The 22,550-nt window shown below is 32.2% G+C and overlaps 1 pseudogene; it reads left to right on the forward strand.

Moving 5' to 3' along the window:
• Positions 1 to 21,992: 21,992 nt before the first annotated feature.
• Positions 21,993 to 22,111, forward strand: LOC112474071 (annotated as a pseudogene).
• The last annotated feature ends 439 nt before the right edge of the window (positions 22,112 to 22,550 follow it).

The following is a 22,550-nucleotide window of genomic DNA, read 5'->3' on the forward strand; positions in this document are numbered from 1 at the left end:
AATTCTGATCTCAGGTCAAGGGGAACGCATTAAACATGAGGCTTTCCTATTTTTTTTTTATTAATCCATTTCTAAAAAAAGTACCCACAAAAAATGGGGTTCTCTTAATGGAATTAATCTGCTTGCAGTAAAAAAAATAAGAAACTCATAACACCAATGGAATAAAGATTGCTTCTTGTAAAAAAAAAAAAAGAAAGAAAGAAGGAAAGAAATTGATTGACAGAGAAAGGAAAAATATAGAACTAAAGCTAGAAACAAGGCAAACATATTTACACCTGAATCCATAATATTCGCTTCTCTTATTTGACATGCATTATTAATCTTAACATTCCCAGGTGACTTGAGTGAGGCTTGAATATTCATACAAATATCTTGAACTAAAACAATATTTTATACAGGTGTGAGGATAAAATAAGATGAAAATTATATCCATCAGGCTCATATACAAATTTTGCTCATTTCTTTGTCCATGCTTTATATTTAAGAATAAGGCATTTGTCCACCAAAATTGTTAACTTCTCCATTACAGTGATTTTTAATGCCCTCTAATATTCCTTACCCCAAGGAAATATTTATATCAATGCTTTGAAATAATGACTTCTCAAATGGAAAAATCAACCATACCCCTCATATATGTTGATCACAATTATTGCTTCTCATGTTGATATACTGTTATTTTTTTAAACCATATGCATGTAGGCAATAGTTATGACCTGTATTTGATATACAAAAGAATGATAAAGGTAGAAACAATTTTCCATGTGAGTTTAGTATTTTAGACCATTTTACTTTTTTTGATTCCAGCCACTAATATTTCCACATGGGCTATAGTGATTCACTGAACTTCCAAAATTTATTTATCTTATCAAGCTCTAACAGTTGAGAATGCAGTGTTTACATTCTCAGGCTGAGGGGCTCTCTGGGAACAGGTCTGTGGAGTTTGATTTAAGTTCTGTGGTCTTGTGCCATCATGAGAACAACAATCTTGCTTATTTTTTTCTTTTTAATTGAGATACAATTAACATATGACGTTATATTAGTTTCAAGTGTACACCATAATAATTTGATATTTCTATATATTGTGAAACAATCCCCACAGTAAGTTGTTTCTTTTATCACCATACATAGCTACAAATGTTTCTTTCTTTTGGTGAGACTTTTTAAGATCTACTCTCTTAGCAACTTTCAAATATACAATATGATATTATTAACTATAGTCACCATGCTGTATGTACATCTCATGATTTTTTTTTTTACTTTATTATTGGAAATGTGTACCTTTGACCACTCATATCTATTTTGCCTAGCACCGCACCTCCACCCTATATTTGGCAACCACCTATCTGTTCTCTGTATCTATTAGTTCATTTTTTTCATTCTGTTTTTGTATTTTTTTTGATTCCACATATAAGTGAGATAATATGTATTTGTCTTTCTCTATCTGGCTTATTTCACTTAACATATGCCCTCAATGTCCATCCATGCTGACACAAATGGCAAAATTTCATTCTTTTCCTTTCTTCTTCCTCTTCTTCTCTTATGCTTCCCCTTTTCTTCTTCTTCTTCTTCTCCTTCTTCTTCTTCTCCTTCTTCTTCTTCTCCTTCTTCTTCTTCTCCTTCTTCTTCTTCTCCTTCTTCTTCTTCTCCTTCTTCTTCTTCTCCTTCTTCTTCTTCTCCTTCTTCTTCTTCTCCTTCTTCTTCTTCTCCTTCTTCTTCTTCTCCTTCTTCTTCTTCTCCTTCTTCTTCTTCTCCTTCTTCTTCTTCTCCTTCTTCTTCTTCTTCTTCTTCTTTCTTCTTCTCCTCCTTCTCCTCCTCCTCCTCCTCCTCCTTCTCCTTCTCCTTCTCCTTCTTGCATAGTCTGAAAGTTTAATTGACTTAAAATCTCTAACATTATCTTGTATCCATTAAGTGGAACCAACAATTCTGGGCCTGCTTAAATTAAGAAAAAAAATTACTATGTACCAATCTAATATCTTATAAAATGAGCTGAGGTGGCCACAAAGTGGGAGGAGGGGGTGCCCCTAGGGAGGTAGCTGGGTGCCAGGAGGGGTTAGAGGAGAGAAAGAAAAGGGAGCTTCCAGATGGAGGGAGAATGATTCTTCTAATGGAAGGTGTGAAAAAAGCACAACAAAAAAGGGGCACCTAGAAAGCAGGATAGGTTAGTGCTTTCTCTACCAAGATAAAGTGTTATATGGGGCTCCATGCCACCACCTGCCCACTCCTGGCACTTGGAGAACCAGTGACACATGTACCCTTGGCATGATGAACCCCATTTGAAACAAGCATGATAGCCTGCCCCTCACACCAGGATCCCCCTTTCCTAGCCCCTGTCTGGCCTGTCTGCTTCTTTCAGACTTGAAGATCAGCTACTCCTCACTCCACATAAAATTGGGGAATCTTCAAGGGTTCATTTCCATTTTTTTAAATCTCTCAAAAACATTTTTCTCCAAAACTTAATTTGATTGGCATGAAAAAACTTAAGAGAACTCCAAACACAACTTCCTATGTTTAATAAGGAAACCATGGTTAATAGAGCGAAGCTGAGGAAGAGGTATTTTTTGAGCTAAATATAGCTTCAACATTCTTAGTTTTTTGTTTTTTGTTTTTTGTTTTAATAGATCTTGGCAAAGAGTTTTCTAATCAAATGAAATAAATTCAAAGTGAAGTAAAAGAATCCATATGAGTAGATGTTTATTCTGATGAAGTTTTTAGTGCTCTACATGACCTATTTGACGAGTTTCTGATTTTATTTGTTGCTCTTTACATGCCAAGAATTGCTTACTTAAAGCCACTTTTATCTACAATCTTTCTACTAGTGTCATGCAGTCTTTTCCATTAGTGAAGTGACAAAGGCTGTAGCTCATGAACATGTATAAATGTTTTAATTCAGCCTTAATACCCGAGAGATGTTAAAGCACTTTGCATTTAGCTACCAAGGACTTCTTCAAAAAATAATTTTGAAAAAGAGTGAAGTAAGCATACAATATCTAACTTTAACAGTGGTGTTATCTTTAATTTTTGACATCTGATTATTATTTTTTTAATTAACTAATATTGTCTTTTCAGAAATTCTTATATTTATATGTTTTATAAACAGTAAGATTATACTCCACATTCTATTTTATAATGTTTTATTTGCTTGATACTACAAGAACATTTTTTTCATGTAGATAAATATGTACAACATAATTTTAGTGACCCAATAATACCCTACTGATTATTTAACAATTATTCACATTTAGGCTGTTGTCAACTTTTTCCTATCATAAATAATACTGTGATAAAATCCTTTAGCTATTGCTTTGAATATAAATCACTTAATTCACTCACTTAGTTCCTTTATGTTCATCCTTAGGTGTGAAAATTGTGGGTCGAAGGGAAATATGTATTTTGTCAATACCCTCTGTAAATGGTCTATCAAGTTACATGTATATAAGCAGTGTGACTCAATTTTTTGGGGAGTGAGGGGTGTTTATAATGTTGAAAAAAGTAAGAATATCTAGTATGATACATTTTAAAAATCACAATAGCTGCTAGTACTGAATTAAATCTATGTTACTTTTTATATATTAAAGACATTTAAGTATTTATTTTTATCTAGATTTTCTTTCACAACTTTACTTGGGCTTAGGTCATAAGCTTTTATATTTAGAAAAGGATGAAATTACTTTGGAGAATTGAAACCATTAAACATGAAAGAAATACAGTCCTTTGAGGAAAGGTTGCTTGCCTTACTTTCAACCATCTGTATGAGAATGGCGCTGCAGCGACTCTAACCACTCAGACTGAATTTCCGCATTTTAATCTCTACAAAGACTATAAAATCTACCTGAAGTGTGGATCCTTCAAAAAACTGTGATGCTTCTTTTCCAGAGCTAATATATAACATTTATGGTTAATTCCTGGAAATTTAATTCTAATAAGGCACTATCTCAAAAACAATATAAATGAATTTTAATCTGTTATTATAGCATTACTTTGGGGGGGGCGGGAAAGAGGTTGTCATATCAATCAACATTTTTCCCATTCTTCCATGGGTTTTAAAAGAATTTTTTATGTGAGTAAATTTAAGGTAAAAACTTCTATTTTACTCCCCATCCCCATCATACTTGCAAGTTGTGTTGGGGTAAATTTGAGGGCAATGCAAATTGCTGAATACCCTTCCAGTATAAGTAAGAAATAATCTATATAATAAATTGCCCTTAACATAGGACATTGATGCCGACTATTCTACTAAGATATTTTCATATGGCTAAAAAATTGCATAGTAACAGAACATAAATAGTAGTGAAACAATATGCAAAGAATACTAGGTAAAGTGCACAATATTATTCATAGCTTATAGAGAGAAACAAGAAATATAAATGTTTTATAAATAGGATAAATGACAAGAATATTGTAGTTCCTGGTTTTCTGGTAACATAGGCATTGTTTTGCATCACATACATGTAAATGAGAAATTATCATCTCAATTTCAAACTCAAACTCCCGAAAAGAGAGTGCCATCCATTACTGTAGTCTCTGGTTATAAATGGCATAAGAGAGAGATCCAAGAAGAGAACATCTAAGATTGTGCTAGAGAAGGTAATAGATTTTTCTATTAATTTTAACGAGAATTAGTAGTGTAACTTCAGGTGCTGAAAAGTGCTTTAAAACAAGTAAATAAACAAAACAACAACTAATGTCCCTTCTCCTAGATATATTTTTCCAGTAAAGGAGGGAGATGGATTGCTGAAAAGAATTCTTGGCATCTGAATGTTTGGCAAACTGTCTAGTTCTTTCTTGTTTTTTTTTTTTTTTTTTTAAATCTGTTGATTTGTTTTTAAGACATCTCTATGTGTATTCTGCTGTTGACTCAAGAGAATGCCAAAACTGACATTGAGATGATTCAGCAAAATAGCAAGTTTGCTCTAAACTACTATGCTCATATAAGTCATTAATATTATTTATAACTCTGAATGCAGTGTATGGTGACATAGGAAAAGAAATCTTAAGAATTATTATTTGTTTACAATTACACAATATCCTAGGCAGTGTTTGATTATATAAACATGTTCCTAATTGTAGCTTTAAATTTAAAAAAAAAAAAAAATGTAAACCACTAATGAGATCAGTACTTTGAGGACAAACACATATTATTTAGTTTATTTTTCAAAACGTGTTTATATAATTAGTGGTTTAACCACATAGAAAGTAATAATAAATATGGTCCAGCTCTGTCCATGTAATAATCACCAACATTTTTAAAGTGTTTTATTAAAAAAAAAAAAATAACGAAGAAACTAAGGACAATATTGATTTTTTTTCCATTGCACTTTCAATGGTCAATGAAATGTCAGCATTTTTAATGATGTTATTAGGCTAGGTATTTACAGATACACTTTTCATTCCATTATATATTCATTCAAAACTTGTGCTTGCCTGTTATATTATTTATATTTAGAAGGATAGCTATTGCCTAAATAGAAATTACTTGATGCCTATTCAATTTATTTGTAACTATGATATTCTCAAAATAGTTTATTTTCAAAATATTTTTTGAGAAAATAAGAATTTAATAAGTCATTGTACTAATATAATATAGTCTGTAATTAGTTTTTTCAAATCTCTAATGATGAAACATTATAAAGTAATTTAAAATATAGTTGTCTTCCTTTACCTGTGAGGGATATGTTCCCTCCAGTGGATACCTGAAACCGCAAGTAGTACTAAACTCCATATAGGTTTTGTGTTTATGTCTTCCACCTACAAATGTAATACCTTTTTCATCTTAATTAAGCACTTATCATGAACTGTGGCTATAAGTTTTGCAGTTTGAGATGCGACAGCAAAATCAGCACAAATTTCATTTTCCTTCTTCACAGTTACAAGGATAGAAGATTTGTTTTACCATAGATCTTAGCAATCTCAGCATACCATTTTTTTTTCTTTTCTTATGAAGTCGAGAATTTTCAGCTTTTCACTTAAAGTATTTTATGACTTCTCTTTGACAAATCCAAATTGCCAACATCACTACTCTTTTGCTTTGGGGCCACTATTAAGTGAAATAAGACTTACTTGAACACAATAACTCTGTGAAATTACAACAATTGATCTGATAATTGAGAAGACCATTAAGTGACTTACTAGCAGATAGTGTATACAGTGGACACACTGGAGAAAAGAATGATTCACACTCCAAGGCAGGACAAAGCGGGATGGTGTGAGCTTTCATCATGCTACTCAGAGTGCCGTACAATTTAAAATATAAATTGTTTATTTCTGGGATTTTTTATTTAATATTTTCAGACTGCAGTTGACCATGTATAAATGAAACCATGGCAAATGAAACTTCAGATAAGGCAGGGTATTGTAATACAATGTTTGGTGAGGATTGAGAATCACACTTAGTATTTTTGTACCTCTTCTTTAACCTCAAAGGGGAAAAAATAAATCTTAATTCAAAGATAATTAATGTCATGATGTTTTAAAAATTTTATTCTTATCTTCATTTCTAAAGTAAAAAAGAAAAAATACATGGAAATTATGCATTTACTTTTTTGCCAGAGATGATTGTGATTATCTTTTCCCATGTAATCAGTTTATAGGTAAAGGCTGCACCTATTTGAAAAACTAATGGTAGGAAAAATCAAAGTGGCTAACTCTACTTAACAGTCATCTGTTATAAACCTACCATGTACCTAAAATATAACAGATGGAATGGACCAATATAAAACATATATGATGTGGCCCTGTTTTCATAGTTTTATAGTTTCTGCATGGGGAAGAACTTCATAAAAAATAAATATAAAATAAAATAAAAAATAATGACAGAAAATTTAGCCACCATATCATAAGTTTAAGAGTCTCAGGGAAGAAACCAAAATAAAAATATAAGAGCAATTAGCATATTTGGAACTTACATATAAATTAAAACTTCTACATTCTTAATTTTTTAAATAATTAAATTTGTTTAATTTTTACTTTCTCAATAAAAAACAATATTTACAAATCCAAAATTTTTACACAAGATTTCAATATATTAACTTGCTTCTGCGATAGTTGGGGTAGTCTAAACTGCAGTAACAACCAGTCTCAAAATGATTAATGACATAAACACAGCAGTTTATTACTTGTTTACTTAATGATCCAAAATAGACATTCATGTTGGAAGGCAGCTAGCTCTCTTTCATGTGGTGATTTAATGACTCTCAGACTCTTTTTTTGACAACCTTGTCACCTGCCACCTTCATCCATCCAAAGGAGAGAATGTCAGAGTGGGGGAGACACATATGCTCTTAGAAGCCTTGACTTTTTGTTATTGGAAGAATTTAATAATGTGGCCACATCTACCTTCAAGGAGGCTTGGGAAAGCAGGCCAGTTATGTTCCTGGACTCCTTATTCTATTACCAGGGAAAGGAAAATAAGGAAATTTGGTGGACAGCTCATGGTATTTACCACAGCCTTCATTAAAATGCTTGATTGATAATAACAAAAAGAGTACTTTGATTTTCTTAACTTTCAGACTCTGATATTACTGGTATAATTAGATATATGTTTGTATATGCTTTTCAGTATACGTATAACAAAGCCTATACTTCGCTTTTTAAAATCATTTAGTGAGTATGGCAAGGGCTATACATTTAATAAAGTGAATAAAGAAGATTATATATAGTTCCATAGTTATTATTTAAATAATTTTTTCATAAATAGCTTATTTGTTGATGAAAACTGTATAGAGGCATATTCTATAAATCCTCTCTCCATTTACTACTTTTCTGATTAAAACTGAGTTTTTTATATCAAAATTTCTTAAAACATAAATATATCTCAGTGTTATATTTTTTTCTGCTGATGTTTATTGAGTAAAAATAAACATATACTTAAGTAAAAATTTTTACAAAATTATATGGGAGGAAAATTGTATCTTACATTCTAAATATAACTGTAGATTAGCAAAATCATAGATAGATGTTTTAAAAAGTATTTTGAGTTGTGATACAGAGGATATGACCATCAAATGTTTCCTGTACCAAGATTATCACAGAATTATATTTAGTGTCATTATTCTCTCTCCTTATATAGATATCTTAAACTTGTTTCAATAATGTCTACTTATACTTAGCCCTTATTTTTGCCTTGTGTTATAAATTGTCTTTAAAAGTTTGAGAAAGCTTTGAAGGAAAGTATGAGAAGTAAGTAAAGAACATGAGAAGAGTATCTACCGTAGAAGAGAAAATGAAAATTATGTTGTTTGACAATGGAGAGCCACCAAAGACCTCATGTGCATACTGTGCCCTTCAGTCACCACCTTGTGTAATATAATAACAAATAACGAAAAAAATAAATAAAAAGTCATAAAATGTTTTGGCAATAATATAGTGGGACAAAAACACATCATTTTATGTTAGAAAAGCTTTGAATAAATCTGGACACCAATGTTAAGGCAGAGTGATCAAGACATTTCATTTGTACTACGTCAATTGAGGAGAAGGTGAACATCACATCTGAGAAGGTGAAAATGGAGAAGAATGAACCATTAAAGGAGTAAGCTCTGTTTGTGCTATGCATTTAAGCACACACATTGTCAAAACAATATGGAAAGCATCTGCAGTTGACAGCGAGGTGGACACTATATTTCTTTCATTTGCAAAAAAAAAAAAAAAAATACTGATGAAGGAGGCCATACCACTGAGCAATTTTTCAGTATACAACAACAAAATAATTTGTTTTGCATGCCTTTCTCAACATATAATAGTGAGAGAAGAAAGCATATGATCACAATGCCTCTAGAGGAGGATGATTTGGGTGTGAACTTCAAACTCTTCCTAGAGATACTTCTGTAAACTTCTATGCCCTCAATAAATGCTCAGAAGAACATCACCAACTCTCTAGAATTTCAACAGCAACAGTGTCAAATGAGAAGGTTTTTGTGAATTATGTACAATTCTAATTGATGTGCATCTCAAAAGAGAATATAGCCAAACAAAATTTTACAAAGAAGGTGTCAGAAACTTTGGTTGATAGTAAATACCTTAGATAGTACATAGGTTCTCTGTCACAATTACCTAACTATGCCATTGTAAAGCAGCAAAAACATCATTAGCAATATATAAATTAATGGCTGTGACACTGTTAAAATAAAACTTTATTTTTAAAGTAGGTTGGTGAGGTGGGTTTTATCTGGAAGTTGTAGTTTACCAACGTCTGTAATAGATATTATCCAAATACAGTTAATATCAATTATTTCAGCTCTTGTATGTGCAAACTGCCCTGATACCAAAAGGTGGAATCTAATCCCCCTCTCCTTTAATTTGAGCTGGTCTTAGTGATTCACTCGTAACTGAAAGAATGTAACAGAAATAGTGTTTTGGGATTTCTGAGACTAAATTATAAGAAGCTTTGCAGCTGCTGCATGGACCTTGTACAATGGTTTCTCTTATAATATTTCATATCTGAATTAACCACTATGCCATAAGAAGTCCATAGAGAGATTATGAGTAGGTGCTCCGGGAGACAGCTTTATCCATCTCCTACTCTACAGCCAGCATCAACTGCTAGCTATGTGCATGAATAATCTTGGAAGTCCTGTCCAGTTGTGTTAGGTAGTTAGTCAGGGATGAGCGACAGGAGAGAAGGCCCAGCTCTGTAACCATAGAAACCTCCCCTGAAGTCTTCCCTTAAAGACCTCCCTGGAATATCCATTTTTACAGTTATAAATCACCTCTACATCCTGAGGAACAATGGAATGAAGGGCCGTAAACCTATAACTTATTTAATCTGGCTACAAACATTTGCATAGTAAGGACCACTCAAATTTTCTTTTCACCTTAGCCTCATTATAATATCATGCCAATGCCCAGAAGTTCATGAATCTAATTATAATAGTCTGAATTCTGGGTAACCACATGCACAGTAGAGAGAATTGTATAACAGTGAAATGTCAATCAAAATGACCTCAAGTCCAATCACCTAAGAATGCCTTTGTAACATCCACATGACCCTAATATAATACAGACCTCCCCACTTCCACAGGGATTACAGCGCTTTTCTCTGTAACCACCCCTTCCTTAGAATGTACTTTATCTTTTGTCTTTTTACCTCCCAAATTCTACGGGGATTTAGCCTTCCTTGAAATGGCCTGTCTCCTTCTAAAAATGCACTTTCAATAAATCTTTTTCTAAAACTTACTGACATAATTCATTATTGAGTTGACAGGGAAGAACTGAGGACCCCCACTGTGCCACTGGGGTGATGGAAGATTTCACATGACCCCATTCAGTAATAGTTGCACCTTTTGATAACTGCAATGACAACTGCCATCTAACTGCAGTCACATGAGAAACTCTAAGCCAGAACTACCCACCTGAGCCCAGTCAACTAAGAGGCTTGTGAATGATAATAATATTATTTTAAGCCACTTGTTAGGCTATAAGAGATAATGAGAATGATCAGATAGTTTTTTAAATTGTATATTATTGTCTTCATTTTTAAATAAATGTTTATTACATTGCATTTGACAATAATCATCAATGAATATGTATTATAAGGTGTGCAAACAGAACACTGCTGCATTTACTGCTTGTTTTTTAAACAACCTATATTATTCTTTTGTAAATCAGAAACTAATGTTTTAAAACATATCACCTCTTAGCATGGTAGTTTGTTACTCATATGTAGCCATTTGTAGGAAATTGGTCAAAGATTTGAGTCTGACATATAATGAAACCTAATTTCTCCCCTTGAAATAGTAGAAAATGGGCCAGCAGTAATCATTTTCATACAGAACTTCTGATTTTCAGAAATGAATTGCTGACATTGGTAGAAAGTGCTTAGATATCTACTTTAGGCTGTAACTGTTAGTAAAACAAAGAATACTGAATTTGCCATTACTTGGTCTACAGACATGGATCTGTTTAAAAAACACATTATTTGAACTATGTGAATAGTTGTGTGAATCAATTTTGATAAATTTATAATAAAATTATACCATCTTTGGATTTAAAATTTTTGTTACTATTAGATTTGAGTTGAGAAGCTATATGTGCTATGAATATTTAAAAAATCTTTGTATCCAGTTTTTTAGGCTTTTAATAAGAAATGACAAGTCTGAGAAATATAATTTTAAATTATTATATACCTATTTCTAGCCCATAGGTAAAATAAGAACATTATGAGAAAAATGCCACAAAGCCATTTATAGTTGTTTTCCTAACACTTCCTTTTGATTACGTGGCAGCGAAAAGACAAAAGGCAATAAACAACAAAAACAAAAGCTTGTACATTGTTTGCTTTTTAATGGGGGCTACATTGGTTCACGCTGATTACCTGTTCACAGTCATTTAAAGTACATACAAAAACGAATTTACTTATAGTAATAATTAATGCCTTGATTTAGAAAAACACAAAATAAAACCTTGACCCTAGAGCATCAGGTGTAATACAAATTTAGTGAACACACTTGCTCTTTCACTGAGCATTGCTTTGACCTAAATATGAACAACTTTCCTTACTCCATTCTAGAGTTCTGAAAAACACATATGTCAGCCTTGGCTTGTAAAATCAGCGGACACCTCTCTATGCTGAGGCCAAAAACCCCTGAAACAGATCCAGAGAAAGCAACAGTTCAGATGGGAGATTACAGTATGTTCGGACATTTCATATTTCACTGTGTGTAAGAACCATTCAACTCACACAAAAATATGCGTACCTGTGCTTGAAAAAGTTCAAAGACCTAAACAGAAGAATAGATATTATGTGTATTTGGATGCACTGTAAACAAAGAAAAAATACCCAACATAATATAGTATAGTAAATGTATAATTTAATACTATCATTCAAAAGTAAACAGACATTTACTTATCTCATTGGAGTTCAGGCTTAAGCATAAAGTAAATTCACAAATTCCATAACATATATTTAAATTGGCATATGTATAAAATGTGAAGAAAAATTAAGCCACCTATAGGTTGAAAACCTTGCAAATGTTCTGTACTCAGACTCTATTATCATTTAACTTTGAAGAGTGTATTTTGGCAGCATTATTGGATTGATATCCCAAGGGCTGAATTAAAATGAGACTTGTACCATATGTAGACATACAAAATCTTGCTTGTTGAATACTGCCATAAACAATATGCTACAGGCCATCTCAACCTCTTGCTTCTTTCTCTGTGGCTCCCAAGGGTAGAAGAAATATTTTTCATAGATTTTCTTTCCAAGTGGCAGGACATAGAGAAGAAATAAATAGAACTGTGACAGAAGCAAATACCAGATCCCGGATATCAGAAGCTATAAAAATGCTGATGTGCCCATAGCACTAAGGTAATATTTAAAAGGGAGAAACCTTAAAGGCAATAGAGATAGGATGTTTAAGGCTACGACTATGTCTCAAAAAAATTCTTTTAATAATATGATTCTAGATGAATTCTCACTGCCTACTTCACTTTTTCTACCTTCTATAGGGAAAATAGATAAACTTCAGAATTCTGAAATGACCACCTCATAAACTTTAAAGTATGTTTATAGAAAATATAAATTTAATTTAAAATACAATTAGCTATCTGGATGTATCATCATATAATTAAAAATATCTGGATTAGTTTAACTACACAATTGAATGAATTGTCAGAATTGATTACCTGGTGTGTTATAGAGATTCCTTGTGCTATAAGGAGAAAATGAGGTTTGACAGAGAGGAATTTACATTATCTGGGTTGTATTTACAATTTCTAATATGTTCTTGAACAGGAAACAGAATGAAAAAATAAATTATAAACAATCCATCAACACTGCATAATATTCTCTTGAAACTTGTGTCTGACTATTAACATGTTCTAAGTGAGAGGAAAGGCATGGTAAAACTGCACTACTTCATTCCTCATGAGACAGAATATATTATACAGGCTAATTTCTTAGCTTAGGTCAGCTCTGGGGTGGTTTCGAGATTGTGAATAAGAAATCCTTAATGTTATTAGAAAGCATTTCTTACCCCCATTCCTGTTGATTATTTTTCTCCTTATAAGTATATGCATCAAAAGTGGAAACATGTGAATATTATAGATCATATTCTATCATTTTTTATGAGTTTCCAGATTCTAAGAGTATATTAACTTGAATTTCTGGTATCAGATTTCCTCCTCATTTTCCATTTAAAGACTGCTTAATAGATGCTTCGCTTATTTTAAACAGGTAAACATATTACTGAAAAATTTACATGTAAAATTAACTTGAAAAAGCTAGATTAATTTAGCCCAGTTTGCAGCAATTTTTCATTTTTTAATTAAACAAAGAAAATCTAGGTTAGAATTTTGAGGATCATTGGCAAAATACATTTATTTTTTCTTTTAATGGGACAGATATACCAGTGAGGCATTGTCAGTTGTTCACTTTTGAAGACATTCAAATAGTTTGTTTACACTTACATGTGGAAAGCTATAGCAACAGGGCAGTAAAATGTTACTGCACATCACTTGAGATTTAGCAAGAGCCTTTTATAATATTAGGTAACCTCCTGGAAATGTGATTCTATTTATTCTACCTTCACTGAGTCTAAGATATACTGAAAAGATTCAAGTCCCTGGAGATCTGCATGCTGCCATAAACAAAAACCACAATTGTTTTTTAAAATGTATTCCATCATTCTTGAAGCAAGAGGAAAGATTTTTTTCCACATAATGGAGTAACATTCTTTGATAATATTGTTAATGCAATGTTAAAGTACTACATGCAACATCAATCTTTCCTATTAAAATGAAAAATCAAAAGGAGTATCTTGAATTTGAAAATGTTCTGTGATAATTTATAGCACAAATGTTAATTCACATTTTTATTTAAAATTATATAAAATATTAATACTGCATTGATTAAAAGCATCTGGCTTTGGAATCAGAAAATAACCCTCAATTTAATTCCTACTATCCCCTTTTACTTGGGAACATTCTTTAACTTCCCAGAGACTCAATTAACTCGTTTCTAAGGTGGAGATAATGCATGACAGAGTTGTTTAAACTTTTTAACAATAGTTATTTATTAAGTACCTACTATGAGTCCAGACACTCAACCAGGCTCAACACCAGATGACAAAAAATTTTTAAAAATAAAATAAATAAATCATCAATAATGTCACCAGTCACTAAAACAGATACTGCTCTGGCTTTAGGGAGCACATTCCAAAAGATAAGTGAGTAATGCTAAAAAAATTGACATAAAATTGAATATATAATGATGCATTTTAATAAGTGCTTTTGAAAAAGACAGAAGAGAATGCCCTAAACGATAAAAAGGGCAGAAGAATGGAATGGAGGTAAGGGAGACTCCTTTATATACCAATCTTGTTCCTCTTTAGTATATATAGTTTAACTCATCTACCAGAGTAGTGCAGTTTAAAACGTAAGGTACAATTCAACAGTAAGGCATATACATATTGCATTGTGTGTTCACTGCTCATAGTTAGATGTTACCAAATAAAAAATAAAATAAAATAAATAAAATAAAATAAAATAAAATAAAATAAAATAAAATAAAAATAAAATAAAATAAAATGTAAGGTAGACCATGAGTCGAAGAGCCAATGGTCATACACAGTCTATTGCCCACTTGCCTGCCTGACCTCACCTACATTTGCTCTTGCACAGTTGGCTCAAGCTACTTGGATTTCGTTACTGTTTCCTTCTCATTGCTTTTGGAATTAACACTCCCTCAGCCTGTTATACCTCAGATTTCCACATGGATCATTTCTTCACATTCTTTAGTTCTTTACTCAAGTACTATTTTCCCAGAGAGGCCTTCCCTGACCAATATTTTTAAACCTGTAACCTCTTCAAGTCTATACTTACCGTGTCCCTCGTATCCTTCTTCTCTTTCTTATTTTCCTCTCTGGCTCTCACCATCTAAAACAACGTGAATTTACTTCTCACTTTGTTGTCTATTTTCCCACCTAATTGTAAACTCCATGATGACTGAAGTTTTTGTCCGTTTCACTTACTGCTATAATCCTATTGCTTAAGACAAGGTCTGTTGCATAGTAAGTCATCAATACATACTTGTTGATTGGTCTAGTCAGGGAAGACCTATCTGAGGAAGTGACATTTAAGCTGAAAAAAGAATAATGAACACAGGCCTCCTGTTCCATCAGTCCCATCACTCTATTATAATAGCTCTAACAACTTCTAGCTCTCCCTAACTTTTAGATCCAAAAATCACTCTCAGAGACTGTCATGAGGTACACCTACTTTTAGGTAACATATCCTGGTTAATCTGCTTAGTGTCACCACTTTTGTCCCTAGGAAGTGTCATCTCAGGGTTGAAATGGGGCGTTTCTACTAAGAGTACTTGGAACAGTTGCAGCAACAGCAGCAACAGAGGCTAACTCTTACTGAAATAAGGATTTTTTGTCATGCACTGTGCTAAGCACTTGGCTTTAGTCTCACATATGCACATAATCGTATTTGTTGATTTCGAGGCCAGAGTAGAAAAAGCCAACTAAAACTTCACTTTACATTTTATCTAATGACAAAGAAAATAAACCAACTGCTATATATAATCTGAAGGCTAAAGTATTTCAATTACTGATATATATACTATTTGAAAAAAAAAAAAAATTACTTTTTTTTTTTTTTTCCTTAAAGGAGGCCTGCCAATGTTTTATACAACTACAGGAAAAGCTTCCTTGCAATAAACTCAGCTGTCTCATAGTATAATCCAATGTAGCCTTTTTGAGACAGATAGTCAAGTCTCGTTATTCATGGTGGGTATGTTCTGTAAAGTCACTGCAAATACTGAATTAATCAATACGGAACCATCGCTCCTAGGGGAAGTACAGGGTTAGGTTCCTATTAACTTCTGGTCACAAAATTGTTATCAACTGATAAATACATAATCATGTTTTAGGTGTATTTCTGTTAAAGACAACTTATATAATAATATATATTGTTGATTCATTATCACTGAACTCACAGCCACAATACTGTAACTCAGGTATGAACAGGGCTTATCTAACACAGATATTTTTTCCATAAGCCTAGTTGAGCTTAGGAACACTATATAGCAATTTAGCACTTTGCTTTGGAGCCATTTTAAACAGCAAAATTGGTAACAAAAAAGTGAAAAAAGTTGATACTAAATAGACTATTAAAAAAAGATACTTGTTTACAGTATGTGAGCTAACACAAGTAGGAAAAGCATCACCTTGTTTACCTCAACTAAGGATGTCCAAATCAGGAGGCTCAGTTTTTCACTGTTTGGGGCATGTCTGCAAATGACCATGAAAGTACCATGATATTGACTTGGGGATCACAAATAGATTTTAACGAGTAGACAAATTTACAAATACAAAATTTACAAATTTTGAGGCATCTTCAAATATAAGGCTCAACTGTAAATTGAATTATCATCCTCTCCTACTTAAAAATGTGATAGTTTCTTAGTGTTTTTGTAATAATTCAACCTGCTACACAAGTCATCCTGCCTGCTTTCTTAATTTCTTCTCAAAAGCCCCTGTGTCCACTCTACTCAAGCACAGTGCCTTTCCATGCATTAAGGCTCTTTTCCAAACCTATCCTTCCAGTCCTAGCCTTTTCCTTAGCTCTGAGCCATGGACTCATGTATGCAACTCCATATTGGAAAATGTGGTTCAGATGCCTAAGGAGAAGCTCAAACTTAAACCAAAACAGAACTCAGGATATTTCCTCCCAGTTCTGCAACTTCCTCAGTTTTACCTATCACAGTAACTATAGCCACTATCCATGAGACGCTCTGGCCTCTTCAGTCATCTTTCTGGTCCTAGTTATACCAACCTTATTCCTACCTCTGAGACTTGGCGTTTGCTCTTTTCTCAGGCTGGAATTCTCCCAGTGTTTTCAAGGGTATCTGCTTTACATTCAGATCAAATTCCACATACTTACTGACTCATTCTCTCCAAATCATACTATCATTATTAACTTGTTTTATTTTCTTCATAGCACTTATTATTATCTAAAAGTCTTTTGATTCGGCTATGTTCTTGTACATGTATACATACATTTTTAAAACTGCCTTATTTCATTGGAATATATTAGCCTGGAGGGCAGCAACTTTTATTCCTTTACCATTTAACTTCCCTCAGATAGGCCCAGTACAGATTCTCTGATAGCAGTTGCTGCCCGACCTTTTTCTAAGGCATCACCTGCACAAATACTTTTAATACTTTTCTGCCCCCAAACCATTGTATTCACAATTCCCTAGGCATGATCTGGACAACCATGAATCATTCTTCAGATCTCATCTGAAATGTCGCTTCCTCAGTGAAAGTTTCCCAAACAACCACTCTAAAATCATCCCTTTGCTTTACCTCTGGGTGTTCTTTCACATAATACTTTGCCTATTTGTATTATTTTATGTTTTTACTTATATAATGGCTATCTTCTCCATTGGCATAGGGGTTGGCAAACTACGGCCTATGGATGAATTTGGCCCATTGCCTGTTTTGATAAATGAACCTTATGGGAATACAGCCACACCTGTTTCTCTATATGTTGTCTATGGCTGCTTTTGTTCAACGATAGAGGAATTGAGTTGTTGCAACAAAGACCATATGGTTGCCAAAGCCTAAAATATTTAGTATCTGGACATTTATAGACTCCTGCCCTAGACTATAGGCTCCTTGAGGTCACTAATTCTCTTTTAGTCACCACTGGTACCTAATATCTAATATAGTACCATGCACAGTTGTCGCTAGCTATTATTTCTTGAATGGATGTTGAATGATTTAATTTGGGAAATAATGTAACTAAGAACATTTTATATTATAAATGAAGTCTTTTTGTAAAAGTAGTTGTTTGTAATGTTTTTAGGTTCTCTAAATTGTTTAATCATAATTCTTTGAACTAGATTAATTTCACTTTATTCTCATTTGTTAGGTAGCAGTAAAACAACACAGAGAATTCTATCTAGTAGATATCTAACTATTGCTAAAGTGCTAAATAGAAAAAAAGACAAAGTCTTGGGTGAGTATTTTTGGGCTCCTAGACTGAATTCACAAGAAATATTACAATGTGGTGAGTTCAGTTCTCCTGTGTTCCTGTTGGCATGCAGGTATCATTCCCTACAATTTTTGGCATGGCATTGCTATAGAGAGTATTTCCAATATTATTCCAAATCATATTTTCTCCATTTTTTATAGAGATATTGTATGTTATTTGAGGTTGAGTCTTTGTCTTCTGCTCTGCTACCTTGAATTTGACCCATTTGAACTTTGTTCAGTTCATTTCTTACTACTTTTCTAATTTGCCAAGTTCATTTTGAATACTGAATCTATCTTCCATAAGCAGCCCTGTCTTTATTCTCTTCAGAAGATTAAACTCATCTACAAATTTGATGAGCCTCTTCTGTATTCCATTTTCCAGATCATTGAAGAAACACTTAAGCAGCCTGGAACCAAAGGTGACCCTTTAAAACATTGCTTGTTATATCTCCCCAGGCTCACACTCATCAGTAATTTTTCTCTGGGTAGGGACGGCCATTCAGTCCACTGACTATTGTTGGGACAAAGTAACATAGAAGCAAAAAGTACTCAGGAAATGTGTTTTGCCTTCTGCTTCACTAAAATAATGCAGAAAAAGTAGATAACACTGTTTAAAAATCGAATCTCTTTTGTATATGGAGAATTATAATTTTTGTTTGCATAGTCAACTCTGCAATGTGGCCTTTCATAAACACTGTGATTAGACAGATAGTCAGCCACCCTTGTTTTATCACAGAACAATCTTTATTTTTCTGGTTTTTTGTATGTATATTCTCAGTCTCTTGTGTTTGAATAATTGCTGTCTTATTAATCATACTATTTATTGACATTTTCCTTTGCTAGTGCCTTAGCCCAAGCCATCACCTCTAGCGAAAGTACTGAAAAAAAACTTAACTAATGATAATCTTACCTCTAAACTCTTGTGATGAGATCAGAGACAAAGATCTTGTCAAATATTATGTTGTTTCATGTTTCCCAGTCTAAGGAACCATAAGTGGCTTCTAATTTCCCCTCAAAATAAAATACACCTTATAATATGGCATTCAGGACCTTCTTCTTGTTAGCTTTTACTCTCCAGTTTTGAAAGCTCAATTTATGCTTAGTGTCCTTATAGCAAGTGCAGTTAACAACGCAGTGTCTCCATTATCACCAATAACATTTTAACATTTGCTGATAACTTAGAATATGTTTTTATTAGCAATATTATTATTTTACTAACTTGTTTATCTTTGCCAATGTAATATTCACAATTAAATACTTATTTGAAGTATGTCCATGAAGAGTAATCTTTTTGGCACCAATCTTTATCTGGTTATATAACTTCTCTATAATATTCTAGTCATCCATTGATCTTTACTACTGACGAATTACATATTTGTGTTATTAGCCTCTTTGGATCTTTTAGAATATCACATTAAGCCAAAAACAGAGCTTTGGATACAATGTATATTTATAAGTGGTCTTTACTGATTTAAAATAATAAGAATATTACTACATTATTATCTTTGATAGTTAATACCACAAAATGAAAAGAAAGGAACATTTAAATATATCACCTAATATGCTTATAAATTCAGAAAAGCAATTAACCACAGGGCAATTAAAAACAATTTATTAATAATTTAAATGCAATTTAATTATCTTTTATGAATAGTGTTAATAAAAATTTAACTTATATTTACTGCGTAGTAGACTTTATTTAGTAGATACTCAATAAAAATCTATTGAATGAAGAATTATTTGATTGCTAGTGTAAGATTATACAGTTATAAATTTCCTTCATTTTCCTATATTACAAATGTGCACAGGAAACTGATAGAGAAGAGAGAATAAGGAAAAATTATAGAAATACTATGTTTATATAGTATCAATTAAATACTTCAGTCTGTAAGCATAACAGTAGTTTTTGAGAGTTATTAAAGATTAGTTAATGAGAGTAAGTAGCAGGATACATGAAAGTATCTATAATGAGTTCTAAATTTAAGAAATCTCTTGGTTAGAAATAAACATTTTCATTTCTTCAGTAACAACAGAGTATAAGATAAATTTTACATGGATATTGATGCAAAAGTATTTAGAATATATACTAAATATTTAATTAATATTTAAAAGTACTGAAGATTTTAAGAACTGAAATTATTTCATCAAGAAAGAGTTTCTGCAAAAGAAATTTTAAAAGATGAAAAAAACACATTTATGTGTAATGTAAGGTCCTGACAAAAAAATTCAATTTTTATAAACATGTTATTGCTAAAATAAAGATGTGAAGAAAGTTAGATGAATTTCCTATGAATCTTACTAGAAACAGTTTACTAATTTATGATTAGATGAAACTTATATTATAATAAAGATTTTGTTCTTCATTATTGCTCTACGAAAATCTGGATTTACTAAATAGGTTATACTGCCTTGTACTTTTACTTCACATAAATAAAACGACATGTAACATGCCACTGTGAAATGTTAAAGTATTGTAGAATGATTATTTGAACAATGAAAACCAGCTTTCACTCCTCTGATACTTCCTGCCTAAAGGATTTTTAGCATTTGCTTTAGTTTTTTCAGGTTCCTTCAGTCCACTTTAAAAAATAATACCTAAATAAGTATAATCAAAATGTGCTGTCGTAAACTTCCTCTAAATCATGTGACAAGTTTTAAATCTTGGTGATAGAAAAAACAGTTTCTGTTATATAAGTTCATGGAAATATTCTTGAAGTATGGAAATACAGTTAGCAATTATTTTCTAATATGTACAAGGTCAAAAGTAAGAATTTAGCAATCATTCTTGATAGACACTGCTATAAAATCAGGCTAGGTATATGCATTTGATTGTATATAATTTCTAAAATTAGTCCAGATTTGGAGGCAGTGTAACATGTTTCTAATGATTTGCAGTGTTACCATCTGTCTCTATCATCTTCTGGCAGTTTGACTTTTGGTAAATTATTTAATATCCTGTAGCCTCAGTTTTCTCATTTATAAGATTGAGTAAGAGTAGTAGCTAATTCACAGAATTGTTATAGAAATAAGTTAATGCTTACAGTATATTCACTTTCTAGGGCTGCTGTAACAAATTATTATAAATATGATATCTAAAAACAACAGAAATATATGTTTTTTACAATTATGGAGGCCAAAAGTTCAAAATCAAGATTTCTGTAGGATTGGTTTCTTCCAAAGTTTATAAAGGAGAATCTTTTCCATATCTTTCTCTTAGGTTCTGGTGGTTCCCAGCAATTCTTGGCTTTCTTTGGCAGGTAGACACATCCACAATTTTTGCCTCTGTCTTCATATGGCATGCTTCTCTGTGTCCCTCTGTATCCTCTCTTTTTCTTATTAGGATACTAATTCTTAGATTTAAGGCTTGCCTTAAATCTAGGATAATCTCATTTCAAGATCCTTAGCTTAATTACATCTTCAAATACTCTATTTCCAAGTAAGTTCACTGAGATTCCTGGTGAACATGAATTTAGTGGGAGGGGGCTATTCAACCCATTACAAATATTAAGAAAAGGGCAGGCACACAGTAAGTACTCAGTCAGTTTATAAGAGTGAAAAAAATTAGAACAATTTAAATAATAGTAAGAAAATGAATACATATATTATATGTCGCATGCTAAACTTATTATAGTGATTAAATAATGAACACGATCTATTTGGATCAGCATGAATAAATCTAGAAAGTGTAATGTTGGGTTTTAACCAGTAAATATCAAAATCGAAGGTATATTATTAACGTAAATTAATACTGTTGAATTTTAAGAATACAAATACCATTTCATGATAAGTATTGATTCTGGAGAAAGAGAAGGAGCAAAGAACTGGGAAGAAGAAAAAAATATGAGGGTCTTCAATAATGTTTGTAGTAATTATTCTTAAAAATATGTTTTTCAACTTAATTCACAATTGCATCAAAAAAATAAAATACTTAGGAATAAAGTTAAGCAAGAAGGCAAAGATCTGCACACTGAAAATTACAAACATTGCTGAAAGAAATTAAAGAAGACACTAATCTACGACCATGCCACCCTGAACATGCCCGATCTCATCCGATCTCAGAAGCTAAGCAGGGGCGGGCCTGGTTATTATTTGGATGGGAGACCACCTAGGAATATCAGGTTCTGTAGGCTTAAAAAAATAAAACATAAAAAAAAATAAAGAAGACACCAATAAATAGAAAGCTATCCCATGTTTGTAAATTAGAAGACAATATTGTTAATGTTAATAACACCCAAAGTGATCTACAGCTGTAACACAATTTTTATTAAAATCCTAACGATTTATTTTGAAAAAATAGAAAAATCAATCCTAAAATTCATATGAAATCTCAAGGGGCTTTGGATAACCAAAAAAATCATGCAAAAAAAAAAAAAAAAGATGGCAGTCTCACACTTCCTATTTTTAAAACTTATTGCAGAGTTGTAATAATCAAAACAGTGTACACTGGCATAAAGACAAACATAAAGACCAATAGAGAGCCCAGAAATAAACCCTCACATATATCAACAAATGATTTTCAATAAGGATGTCAATATTATTGGATGAGGAAAGTATAGTCTTCGACAAATG

Source organism: Pteropus alecto, unplaced genomic scaffold (genome assembly GCF_000325575.1).
Source record: "Pteropus alecto unplaced genomic scaffold, ASM32557v1 scaffold69, whole genome shotgun sequence".
Classification (NCBI taxonomy): domain Eukaryota; kingdom Metazoa; phylum Chordata; class Mammalia; order Chiroptera; family Pteropodidae; genus Pteropus; species Pteropus alecto.